This window comes from Phascolarctos cinereus, unplaced genomic scaffold (assembly GCF_003287225.1).
Source record: "Phascolarctos cinereus isolate Bilbo 61053 unplaced genomic scaffold, phaCin_HiC Scaffold_2;HRSCAF=192, whole genome shotgun sequence".
Classification (NCBI taxonomy): Eukaryota; Metazoa; Chordata; class Mammalia; order Diprotodontia; family Phascolarctidae; genus Phascolarctos; species Phascolarctos cinereus.
In genome coordinates this window covers 36278068-36291243 of record NW_027555625.1, presented here as the reverse complement: position 1 = coordinate 36291243, position 13176 = coordinate 36278068, and the positions used below count along the sequence as shown (strand labels likewise).

The 13176-nt window shown below is 41.3% G+C and overlaps 1 long non-coding RNA gene across 1 annotated transcript; it reads right to left on the bottom strand.

Annotated features, from left to right (window-relative positions):
- LOC144455734 (uncharacterized) lies at window positions 1-12518 on the bottom strand. Its single transcript, XR_013484436.1, has 2 exons — window positions 11037-12518; window positions 1-535 (listed from the first exon to the last, which is right to left on the bottom strand). It is a non-coding gene; the product is annotated as an uncharacterized LOC144455734 (long non-coding RNA).
- Between the last annotated feature and the right edge of the window lie 658 nt (window positions 12519-13176).

Below are 13176 nucleotides of genomic sequence, written 5' to 3'. Positions count from 1 at the left end.
ATATACAGAGGGGTTTGCCAGCCTGGTAGAGGACTAGGTGCCTAAGAGGTTCATTGATTCATTGGGCAACAGGTTGTACCAGAGGACCTCTCAGGTCCTTCCCAATTCTGGGGTTCTATTACTGTAGTGAAAGTATAGACTACCAACCAAAGGATGGTTGATCACTTATTGGGTATGTGGATTCTTGTTCAGATACTGGTTATACAAGATGGTCCCCGAATTCCCTTCCAACTCAGAGATCCTATCATTCTGCTTTGAAAGCCAAAGTAAATTTTTATTCCAGGATTTCATTGTCAGTGTAGGATTGGTGAACTAGATGGTCCTTGAATATGGACACGCCATCATGAAGGACTGGCTTCATCACTGCATCAAACCCAATGGGAAATCATGATGCAGGGGATTTCCACAGTGCAACATCTGATGGAACAAAATTTTCTATTTTAAGAACCAGGACCCGCCACCTGTTCCAGATGGGCTGGGGAAAAGAGAAATGAGAAAGCGGCTTCTTGCTAAGAACTGGAACCAGGGGCCTGCTCTGTCGGGAAAAAAAAAAAGGATTTTTTTTAAGAATGGAGGACAAATTCAAAGACTTGTTAGGTTCAATTATTTCATTACTAGAACCCTTTCCACCCTCCAGGAAGCTCCCTAATACACTGAGTGTAGTTTAGTCTTCATGTCACTCAATTTGGTAGTCCCTCCCTACTACTATGCTCTGATCAGTTGTTTTAGATGAGAATAAGGATAAGGAATAGGAATCCTGTGTATTAAAGGTAGAGGAATGATACAAAAGGTGCCTATTCAGAATGTCTTGAAAATGAGAATTATTAGAAGACTATTCTCCTAGAAGAGATGACTAAAGAGACCAATGGAATCTCATTCCTTAGAAAGAACTTTTAGAACACTTCTCCTGCAAGAGAACACAGCAGAACTGAATAGAATTCAGATTACCCAGCTGTCCAAACTCACTGGTGTACTGCCCTGTCTGGAAACAGGGGGCTAGCCTGAATGGCCCTTTGGGCCCTTTGCTTCTTATGACCCATATGAGAATCCCTTTTTCTCTTCCTAGAGACAGAAATGAAATATCACACAGCTGAGCATTTCTCTGATAGAAAATAAACTCCTGGAGGGCAGGGACAGATTTATCTTTGCCTTTGTATCTCCAGCACCTAACACAATGCCTGCACCTGAGAGGCAGTTAATAAATGCTTGTGGATTGACATCCCTTGAAGGTTGACTTGTACCTCAGCTCCTTATTTAGGCTTGGACCTTAAATAAGTCTTTCTTGTGCTGCTTTTTGCTCAGTTTCTACATCTACAAAATGGGGAACTTGTTATAGGACTATACGAAAGAACCAGCATTCTAATTTCCACAGCTGAAAGTGATCTCCCCCACCCCCTTGGTTTTCCTTGAGCATTATCTGGATCTCTCCTGGATTCCTCTTGTCCTGTAGCTTTGTTATACCAATGGGATCATAGATCTGGAGTTAGGAGGGACGTCAGAGGTTGTCTACTCCAGACATGGGGCCCACAACACTCCCCAGTGCTGACTGAGCCAGATTAAAATGGAATTAATAGATTGATAACATACCAACTGACTCATAGACTGATAACATAGATAAAGTTAATTTGTGGTTTACTAAGTCAATGCGGGGCCTGCAGGGATCCTTTATGTACAGTTTACTGGCCCCTTTTTCTATTCATGTTTATACCACTGGTCTAGTCCATTCTCCTTCACTAGGTGGTAGGTTGGACCAGAAGACCTCTCAGGTCTTTCCCAACTCTGGGTTCTATTACTGTAGTGGAAGTGTAGACTACCACCCAAAGGTGGGTTGATGACCTGAGTATGTGGATTATTATTTAGATGCTAATTGTGCTAGATGGCCCCTGAGGTTCAACCCCCTCACGTCACTATATGATTACATGGTAATAGAATCATGTTATGTGATTGTATTATTAATAAGCTCTTATTTAATAAATAGGTCCAGCCCCCTCACTTGACTATTGAGAAAAATGAGGCCCAGGGAAGCTAGGTGATTTGCCTCAGGTCACATAAGTAGTAAGTGGCAGAGCCAAGATGTGGAACCAGGCCCTCCATATCTACTGTACAACACTGCCTCTTTGACCCACATGCATCATACTCTCTTTCCCTCACCCCATGGAGTGCAAGCTCCCTCAGGTCAGGAATTGTTTCACTTTTTGCTTAATAAATGCATTTTGACTGCATGCTGTTGATAAATGTTAGTAAATGCAGGTTGACTAATTGATTGGCTCCATTCATTCTAAATATGAAGCTCTAGTCCTAATTCAGGCTATGTCATTTTGGATAAGTCACTGAATATCTCTGAGCCAGACTGCTCCTATGTGACTCAACAGACATTTATTCAGCTAGGCAGACTCTAGGTTTTTTCATCTGTAAAATAGGGATAATAATAGCATCCATCCTCACAGGGTTGTTGTGAGGATCAAATAAAAAATATAGACAGCAATTTGCAAACCTTAAAATGACCTAGAAAGGCTAGGTATTATTAATATTATCAAAATATTATTAACATTAATATTATCAATTACTAGTTAATATTATTTGTTTATATTATTAGTGTTAATATTATTAATGTGGGCAGTTAGGTGGCTCAGTAGGTAGAGTGCCAGGTCTGGAGTCAGGAAGACCTGAGTACAAATCTAGTTTCAGACACTTAATGGCTGTGTGACCCTATTTGCCTCAGTTTCCTCATCTGTAAAATGAGTTAGAGAAAGAAATGGCAAACCACTCCGGCATCTTTGCCAAGAGCACCCCAAATGGGGTCGCAATCAGACACAACTGAAACAACTGAATAACAATAACAATTTATTATTAACAACAATGTATTATTTTATAATTTATATTACATATTATGATGGTATGTAACATAATAACATTATATGATTACATGATAGAATCATATTATGTGATTAAATTATTAATAAGCTCTTATTTAATAAAAGGGTCCAACAGGTGAAAGCGATAAGTTCATGGCCTGGCTTTGCCATCAGGGCAGGGGAAAGAATTAAAACCCATATGGCTAGCCTAGCTCCTTGGAAGCCTCATTACTTTAACAAGTTCAGAAAAATAGGAGCAATGTGGCAGATACTGGAGATACAAAGATTAAAAAACAAAACAAAACGTGATCCCTGCCCTTCCCTAAGTTACAAATTAACATGTAGTCAGTGCGCAGGAGATGATCGCAGATACAAAGCTGGAAGAGTCCTCAAAACCCAACTCTCTCATTTTATAGATAAGGAGATGAGGTGACTTGGCCAAAGTCACCAAGATAACCTCAAAGGTGAGATTTGAACCCAGGTCCCCTGGATCCAGAGCCAACCCCTGTTCTACTCTGGACAAAGTGGTAGAAGAGATTTGAAATGGGACAGTTCATTCCAGTGAGAGTCAGGGAAGGCTTCATGAAGGTGGCAGCATTTGAGTGAGGTCTTAAAGGATAAATATAAACTATAGGTACACATTTTGCACACTGAGAAAAGGCTCTCCAGTCGATAAAAGACCAGATTAATAAGATATATTCTGAAATTTGCCTTTGTTTCTCGGATCTTAGAAGCCTCCTCCTACAAATTCTCTCTTCTAGAAGAGGAGCAAACATCCTCCTGGGAAGAGGTAGTGATCAGAGCATAACTCAACTGAAGCATCTCTAACTAATTTTTTCTGATTATTCTCCTACAATGTGTAAATAAATCCTAGCTCTATTCTCTCATAACAAATGGAACTCTGGAATATGTCAAATTATGCTTAAAGAGACTTCTTAAAAGCTTCACCAGAGAGCAGGCAGGCCATTTTAATCCAAGTCAACAGAGACAATGTGTGATGTAGGAGTAGAGCAGTGCATGATATAGAAATACGGCAGTGTGTGATATAGGAGCATGGAGGGGCACGATGGTTCAGCTGTACAGGAAGGAAACCTCGGCAGGAAGACTAGAACCTTGGGCTTGAGTCCTGGCTCTGCTGCTAACGAGCAAATCGCCTCTCCGTGCCTCACTTTCCCCACTTTCAAAATGAGGGAGCCTTAGATGAGATGTTCTCTGAGGTCCCCCAGGATAGGGCCTCCAAAAGTTGGAAGCAAATCAAAATGTCATCCTTGAGGAAGATGGATTGCCCTATCATTACCATCATTAAGAAGTCTTTATTAAGCAGCTAATTAGGCATGCCAGCTCCAGCTGGTTTCTGCCTTACCACCTAGGCCACTTGTATAGAGGTTGGACACCCATGAATAGCACATAGAGAAGAGGGGGGAGAGAACACTGAGATCATTCATTCAACATAAACAAACAAAGGGCAGGAAGTAGTCCAAGTCACCTGCTTTGGCAATCACATTGATCAAATTATCCAGGTGGTTGGCAAACTTCTATTTGGTGCCCATAAGGAAACCGACAGAAAACTCTAATGTTATTTGGCAAGTTTTTAGTTTGAGTGATCTTAGAAAGAGGATGGAACTCTAGCTCCCATATGCTGCCTGATTTCTGGCATACCAGGGTGTGCCTGGGCTTGAAAGGCACCCCATGTCTCTGGACCTCAGTTCCCTCATCCAGAGGTTACATTAGTGTTAAGCTAGGTGATCTCCAAGGAAATTCTAGAGAATCAAAGGACCACAGATTTTGAGCTGGATGGGACCTTGTGGGATATTTAGACCATCTCTGCCATTTTACAGAAGAGGAAAGTTCCATGGAGGGTTTATAGGAATGACTTAGACAAAGTCATAAGTGACTTGCCCAAGGTCAGGTAGTAAGTGACAAAGTCAGATTGTAAACAGAGGTCCTCTGACTCCAAAGTCTATGGTTTATCTACTTTCCTTGTCTTTTCCAGTTCAAACTATCTATAAATCTACGATTGTCTTTTACCTTTCTTTGTACCCTCAGCTGTTAGCATAGCTCCTGGCAAACAGTAGTTATTTAATAATAATTACTATTATTAATATTAAATTATAATTATAAATATATTATATATAAAATACAAAGTATTAATATTAAATAACAACAATAATAAACATGAACTGAATAACCAAACATAGTGGCACTAACTTAAAGAAAAGCAGCCTGTTTGAGGGGCCATGGAGTGAGAAGTAAAGATGCTTTCTTATTCATTGATGCTACTCACAATCCTACTTTTGAGACTGACTCATACCAGGAAGACCAGATTGTTTCTGAGTCTAGAAATGAGATTTACCATCAACAAGTCCCCTGAACTCCTTCTTCCTAGGCAGTAAACACCGGCCCTAGTACGTTTGCAAAAAGAAAGTAAAATTTTCCACTTAACTGTCCAGAGGTGATGTTACCAAATTAACTAATAAAATATGAACTCAAACCAAGACAGATTTTGAAAATGGAGCTTAATGAATTGTTATGGGTTTTTCTCAATGAAAAATAGTTTCAACTTTAAAAAAACATACATTTATAGCAGATGTGTAACATACATACTAAACATATTTTATAGATTTGTAGAATTTTAGAGATGGAAAAACTTTAGAGGTTATTTCATCCATCACTTTACAGAGTGGGAAACAGACAAAACTGAGTTCCGGAGAGGGGCTGCCACATGCATAAGGCCACACAGGAAGTTAGCAGAGGTCTCTGGGCTGTAAGCCGTGTTACCTAGAACTTCAAACTTTCATTCTTTTCTGGTCATTGATCTGAAGAATTAGAAGCTATAAATCATTTTGCTTTGGCTACCATTTAACACTTACAATGTAAATTTCTAACACTGAACGTGGATGTAGTATGTCATACTATCGGGTTCAGAGATATTTACTTCCAATGTGATCTTGGGGAAGTCACTTGATTTCCCTCATTTTTGATTTTCTCATTTAGGAATTGAAAAGGTTGGGCCAAACCAGGGTTTAGAACCATTTTTATGTCCCAGATCCCTTGGCAATCTGGTGATACCCAAGTACCCCTTATCAGAATAATGATTTAAATGCATCAAATAAAATGCATAGTATTACAAGAGAAACCAGTTAATTTAAAATGCAGTTGCTAAAATATTTTTTTTAAACAAGACCCTTGGTAGGGAGTCTTGGAAATACCTTCTAGCTCATCATGGTCTTGAGAGCCTATAAACTTTGACCCAAGATGAGAAATAGGCATGAAGAACAGGGTGGGTTAAAAGGCAGAGAGCTAGCCTCAGACTCAGAAAGATGTAAGTTCAAGCCTAGCCTTTGATGCATTCTAGCTGGGTGGCCAAGGGCAAGTTCAGTTTCCTAGGATTACAGATTTTGAGCTAGAAGGGGCCCTAGAGATTATCTATCCTCCTAATTTTATAGATGAGGAAATGGTGGATTGGAGCTAGTGGTCCAAGGTGATGCAGGTGGTAAGCAGCTGAGCAACAACATGAACCCAGGTCCTCTGAGTTCCAAATCCATTGCTTTTTCCACTGAAAATGAGAACATTCTATGAGATGACCCCAAGAGACCGTCTCCCATGAGTCAATGATAGGCTATGAAGTCCAGATCAGCAGCTAATCTGGATTGATTTGGGGAGTTTCTCTCTAGGACTTCCCTTCCACTGATGGAATCACAGGGCAAGAGCCAAACAAGAAGTGAGAATCATAACCATGACCATGAAATGCGAATGTCAATGGCCAATTGCATTGATCAGGAAGTCTTCCTACTGAATCCAGTTCTACATTGGAATTACAGTCCTGAGAAGGGACTCAGTGGGCCTAGGTTCTAATCTGATCCATCTCTAGTTCACTGTCACCTCCACCATGAAGCCTTCTGAATCAATCAATAGTTGATCAATCAGTCCCAGCCAGAAAGGACCAAGTTTACTGATGACTGTGATGGCTGCTCTGGGTTGAGCATTACAGGTAATATAGATTTTAGAAAAGTTAGCAGTTAGGGAGAGGGACTACGTCGCTGATTTCACTGGCATAGGGAACTCCTAGGTGAGGAAATTCCCTCTGCCAATGTAGGTCACCACCTCCTCTACAACTCATAGTCATAGAGACCTGCCTAGAGCAATGAGAAGTGAAGAGATTTGTTTTCAAGGTCACACAGCTAGGATATGTCAGAGGCAGGATTCAAGCTCAGGGCTTCTAGGCTCAGAGGTCAGATCTCCTGATCTCTTAGAACTTAAGGGCAATTAAAATACTCTGCTCTGTCATCTTGCATTACATTTGTCTGGTTCTGTTTTAACGGTTATTCAAAATAAGTTAATCAACATTTTAAGTAAAAATTTCAGAGTTTAGCAAATTTCATATTTTGTGCATTGATCAGAAAATATTTTCTTCATGAAAGCAGGACTTTAAATAGGGTCTAAAACCAAAAAGCTGATGGTGCTCTCGGTAGCTATGGTTATTTTGTATTACACATTAGAAACCATATTGAAGGAGACAGATATTGTGGCGTGTCCATTAGACAGACAGAGGCCAGTGGCATGTGAATCTCCTTCCATTCAATGAGCCCTGGCCTAGGAGTGATCAGTCTGGCCCTGTGCTACCAGGAAATAGTTTCAAGAGCTCAGACAAAAAACTAGCCCCTCACAGACTTGGTTTCTTCTGACCTAGAATAATGAGGCTGAATTAAAGGCTCTCTAAGGTTCCCTGTGATTCCTATGAGCTCTGGATGGGAATCCCAGCTCTGTCCCTTATAAACTATTTGACTCTGAGCAAGTGAGGATGCCTCTTGGGGCCTCAGTTTTGTCCTCTGCAAAATGAGAGGTTTGAATGAGATGATCTGCAAATTCCCTTCCAACCCCGGGAGAAGGTTAGGAGTCAATTCACGGTCAGTCGGTGCTGTTGGGTTTAGAAAGATGAGGAGTTACAAAAGGTCCTCTTGGAGAATGAGGTTTCTTGAGCTATGTCTCAAGGTCGTATCTATCTGGCCAAAGATGAGGACATTTAAGAATTGGACACACTTTAACAGTTTTAGATTTTCAAAAGATTAGGCTAAAAGAGAAAATGGCAGAACCTAAGAGAATCCTGCACATGGGGGTGAGGGCCATGTAGTAAAAGATGGTAACATTCATGTTGTACATCAGAGCAAAGGTCACAAAGGATCCCTCCAAAAAGGGCGATGTGGGTACTCCAATCGAAAAACCACTGCACAGGTCTTTTGGGGTGTGGTTAATGACGAGTCAGTAATAGAAGTTACAGACACGTGTACAAATCATTTACATTCCCCCCTTGCTGTTTGTTTGTTTCATCTTGTTCACTTGTTTTTCACATGTTCTCCTTTCTATATTCGCATACGTGTACTTGTTGGGGAAATCAAAATAAAATGCATATTAAAAATAAGAGCTAAGATTGTAGAAGAAAGTTAGATTTTTTTTTCTGTTGGAGCAAAAATTAGCCCAACTTTTATTTGAATAAACATTTTGGTTCATTGGGTGGCAAATGTGAGCTAAGAAATTAACTGGGTTTTAAAGAAACTTAGGAAAGCAATATGGTGAAATGGAAAGAGTGCTGGATTTGGAATAATCCCTAGCATTTAAATATCCTTTTAAGGTTTGCAAAATGCTTTACAAATATTATCTCATTTTATCCTCAACAACCCCAGAACATAGGTTCTATTATTATCCCATTTCATAGATGAAGAAACTGAGGCAAAGTGTTATTATCCCCACTCCACAGATGGGGAAACTGAGGCAGATGGTGGTTAAGTGACCTGACTAGGCTCACACAGCTAGCAAGTTCAGGGGCCGAATTTGAACTCAAAAGTCCCAGGTTCAAATCTAGATCTGTGCATAAGGTTCCCTAGGCTTCAATTTCCTCAATTATAAAATAAGAAGGCGAGCTTAAATGTTCTCAAAGATCCCTCCCAACTCTAAACCTATGATCCTAAAAAGATGCTCGTGTAAGAAAATAACACACACACACACACACACACACACACACATATATACATATATATATATGTATATATATATATATATATATATATATATATATATAAAGTGTTATTCAGCTTTCACTGATACTATAAGTCTGAAGTGGTCTAAGGTCCTAGGAAATGTACCTGCAGAGCCTTCAGGGGCTGAATTGCTAATAGCAAACTCTCCCATCTATCTAACACTTAAAGCACTTCTTTACCCACACATACCCCTTTTATTTAGCAAAATTTAGCCTATCCTGCTTACTACCCCTTTGATCCTCACCAGCACCTAGCGAGATACATAGGGCAAATATTATTTCCTCCATTTTCAGATGAGAAAAACTGAGGTTCAGAAAAGTTAAATAATTTGCTCAAAGTCACACACCCAGTAAGTAATCAAGGCCAGACTTAAAACATAGCCCTCCTAATTTTTAATTCAATTCTTTTACCTTGGACCTGTACTTGAGGATAGATTTCTCTTAATCAGTGGTAATAACCCCTTTCTTATTCATAATGTCACTAAAGAGGCCAATATTGTTGGAAAAGTTTATTTCAAATCCACTGTCTTCATTAAAATGTCCCACTGGAATAACTCACTCAAGGTCTTCATTTCGAAGACCCTAAGCAAAGATCTAGGACTCTGGCAAGGCGGGGAGACCACGAGTGTGCTCAGGGACACTCCCAATATCCTTAAAGGATTTGGGGCTATCCAAGAGTCGAAGAGAAAGTGTTTCTGTATTTGATTGACTCGTTTAGAAAACTAGCATAGATTTCCCTGGCTTATTTAACACTGCAGAATCCCGTTGGATTTCATTGTCTCCTGCAGTGAAGGCAGCGCCGATCCTTCCACATCTTAGTGGACGGATGTTTCCTTTAAACCAGGATAAGGGGAACTTCCCTAAAAAGGCAACTCAAAACCAAAACAAAACAGCAACCGTAACAACAACAAAAACCTTCTCTCCCTCCATGAATCTGGGCAAATTTAATAAACTGATTAGCTCTCCCAGAAGAGCTGCGTTGAAGTATTTAGTTCTCCCCAAGGACGATATTCTATCGAATTTAGCATTTGTTAGCCGGTAACCAGAAAAACATGCAGAGTTGAACAAATCATGTATTTAGTTCATTTTCTAATTGCAATGCAATGTCTCATGGACTTGTAATATTGTTTTTGGTTAACCACCAAAAGATTTTTAAAAAATACTTTGTCAGGAAAGGATCACTTTAGAAAAGGATTATAATTTTCTGTTCAAATCCTTTTTAAAAAAGAGGTGGATAATTTTAAAATGTTCAATTGAACACAAACATACACTTATTAGGCCAAGGGTTCTTTAGCCCGGGGTCCACAACCCTCAAGAGATCTGTGGATGGATTTCAGAATCTGTGAACTTGTTTGGGGGGAAAAAATGACATCTTTATTTTCACTAACCACTTACTGAAATTTAGCATTTCCTTCAATTATTTAAATGATTGTTTATTATTAACAGTATTATTATTTATTTAATACTATCAACATTAATATTAAATTCATTATCCTGAGGAGTCTGTAGATCTCACTAGACTGCCAAAGGGATCAATGAGAAAACAAGGCTAAGAACCTCTGCCTTGCAATGTGATACAGAATCTATTTTTTGTACTCTAAAATCCTAAGAACAAAGCCCAAGAATTTCACACTCAGGAAAAAGGAGTTAGGCAAAGTCCACAATAAACCTTTATTTGTTTTCAGCTCTGTAAAATTGCCTCAAGCCAATATTTTCCACCATCACAGCCTATCAGCTCTGAAGTCAAAGTACTTCAGAGTAACTCGCTTTTAAGATAATAGTAAATAAACTAAGTGCCATTTATTTTTATAAAATTACCACTGTTGTAACCAATTGCTCTCCTCCCCCCATCCCACTCAGCACCCCATCCACACAAATAGCTGGCAATTCACTGCTGGAACTGCCCCCCACCTTTGCCCTAAGCACTGGTATTAACTTCTCTAAGAACTTATGCATTTTATCACTGCTGTCTCTGAGGTCCTGTGGTTCTCACTCATGTTTTTCAAGGATTAAGGAAACCAAAGTCTTCTGTGAAGCCATTCTTCCCAAATCCTCTGCTCTCCTCCCCCCTCCTCCCACACTCCAGAAAGGCCACCCCCCGAATCAGCAGGTGAGGATGCAGCCCAGCTGGCAGAAGCCGCTCTTACCCTGAGGTTTCTGCTCAGGCATCATGCTGACAGCAGCCACAGTGGGGAAGGAATGTAAGCCCAGCCAGCAGCACTCTGATGGAGCCTCGGGCGTCTGCGAGACACTCTCCCTCCAGGATTCAGTAGACTCCCCTGGGGTTGCTTGTGGAGTGACCCATCTCCTCCTTATTCCCAGGATGATTTCCATCAAAAACCAAGGGCCAATGCAGGTAGAGATGGAAAACTCCTCCTGGAAGGGGTCCCAGGGATCTCTTTGCTACAGAAGGACGTAGGGTAGAGTTTCAGCTTCACTTCAGCAAAGGGCCTGTTTCCAAGGGCACTCAATCCCCCCTAGGATAACATGATCACAAATTAGGCTGGAAGGGGCTTTAGAGCTCATCTCATAGAGCCCCTCATTTTATAGATGAAAAAACAGGCCCAGAGAGGTCAGGGGACTCACTTAACATCACACAGAGAATGGCAAAGCTGGGATTGGAACTCAGCTGCACTAACTCCAAATCTGTTTTTTTCCCCCTCCACTACACTTCTCTGTCCCCATCTTAGCCTACCGATATCCAACCTAGGCATAGTGGAAAGAGTCTCAGTTGGGCTGAGACTCAAAGCACCCTGGTTCTAATTCTGGTTCTGCCGATTACAACATGTCTGATTTGGGTGGGTTGTTTAAATCCTCCCAGCATTCGAAACGTGCTGGGAAAGATCCCTAGAGATTAAGGGGCAGGTAGGTGGAACAGTGGATAGAACACTGGCCCTGGATTCAGGAGGACCTGAGTTCAAATCCGACCTCAGACACATAACACTTATTAGCTGTGTGACCCTGGGCAAGTCACTTAACCCCATTGCCTAGCCAAAAAAAAAAAAAATCCCTAGAGATTAAATGACATTCCGCTGGAAATGCTGTTTCCTCTGGGTATGCAACCAAAGTGGGGAGCCACTCCCCTCGTGGAGCCTAAGCCAAGGGGATCCCAGGACCCCAGACTGAGAGCTAGCAGGGGTCTTCCAGCATTTAGTCCAACCCCTTTCACTGACAGATGGGAAACAGAAGACAGGCTGAAGTGATTGACCCTGGACCACACGGGTAATAGCTACAGAGTGGGGATTCAGACTCGGGTTTTCCCACTCCAGACACAGTTATTTTTCTATGGTGCCCAAAAGATGAGGGGCTTCTGGGGCCACAGGTGAAGGAGAAGAGGCCCACTGGAGGAAGCCAGCCAAGCCAGGTGACAGGGTGGGGTGTCCCTGGGGGTCCCAGGCTCAGTGGTTACATGCTGGAAATGCCAGCTGCAGGGGAGGTCGGCCAGGCAGAAGCCCCCAGCTGAGGGGGACTCCAGTTCTATTGATTTGGAGCTCCCTCTACTGACCCTGGGAAGGGGGCAGGGGGTCCATGGTCCTTTGATGGGGCCTCCAGCTATACTGACTTGGTAGCCTTTGATGTAAGCCTGGGGCTGGTTTTCTATACTGTACTTTTTGATTATTTCATACTTCTACCAACACACACACACACACACACACACACACACACACACACACATCTCTGCTCAGGGATCTGCTTTACACCTAAGTGACATTGCAGAGGGTAGAGTGCTAGACCTGAAGTCTGGGTTTGAATCCTGTCTCAGACACTTATGAGCTGTGTGACCTCTGGCAAAAATCACAACCTCTCTGGGCCCCAACTATCTAATCTGTAAAATGATTTAATACTCTCTAAAGCCCCTTCCAGTTCTAAACCTATGGTCCTATGAAACATACGCTCTAATTGAAGCGTGTTCACATTAAATTGGTCTGAATAATACTATCCTGCATTCAAATATTTTATGAAGTACTTCCCCACCCCACTCTGTCATGATCTCAACTGATTTTCACAACAACCATGCAAAGTATTACCATTCTCCTTTTTCAGATGAAGAAACTGAGACTACAGCTTGTCCAAGGTCACCCCAATGGTGAGTGGCAGGTTTTCTGAGCTTGGTAGAGTAGAGAGTTGGTCTAGGAGAGTGAAAGAATCTAATTCACATCCTACATCTGACATTTCCCTGACAATCCTCTTCTCTCTGGGCCTCAGTTTTCTACACTATAAAATGGGAACATCTTTACCCCATTTACTCTATGGGCCCTGGCTATACCTTTCTTCTATAAGAATGTC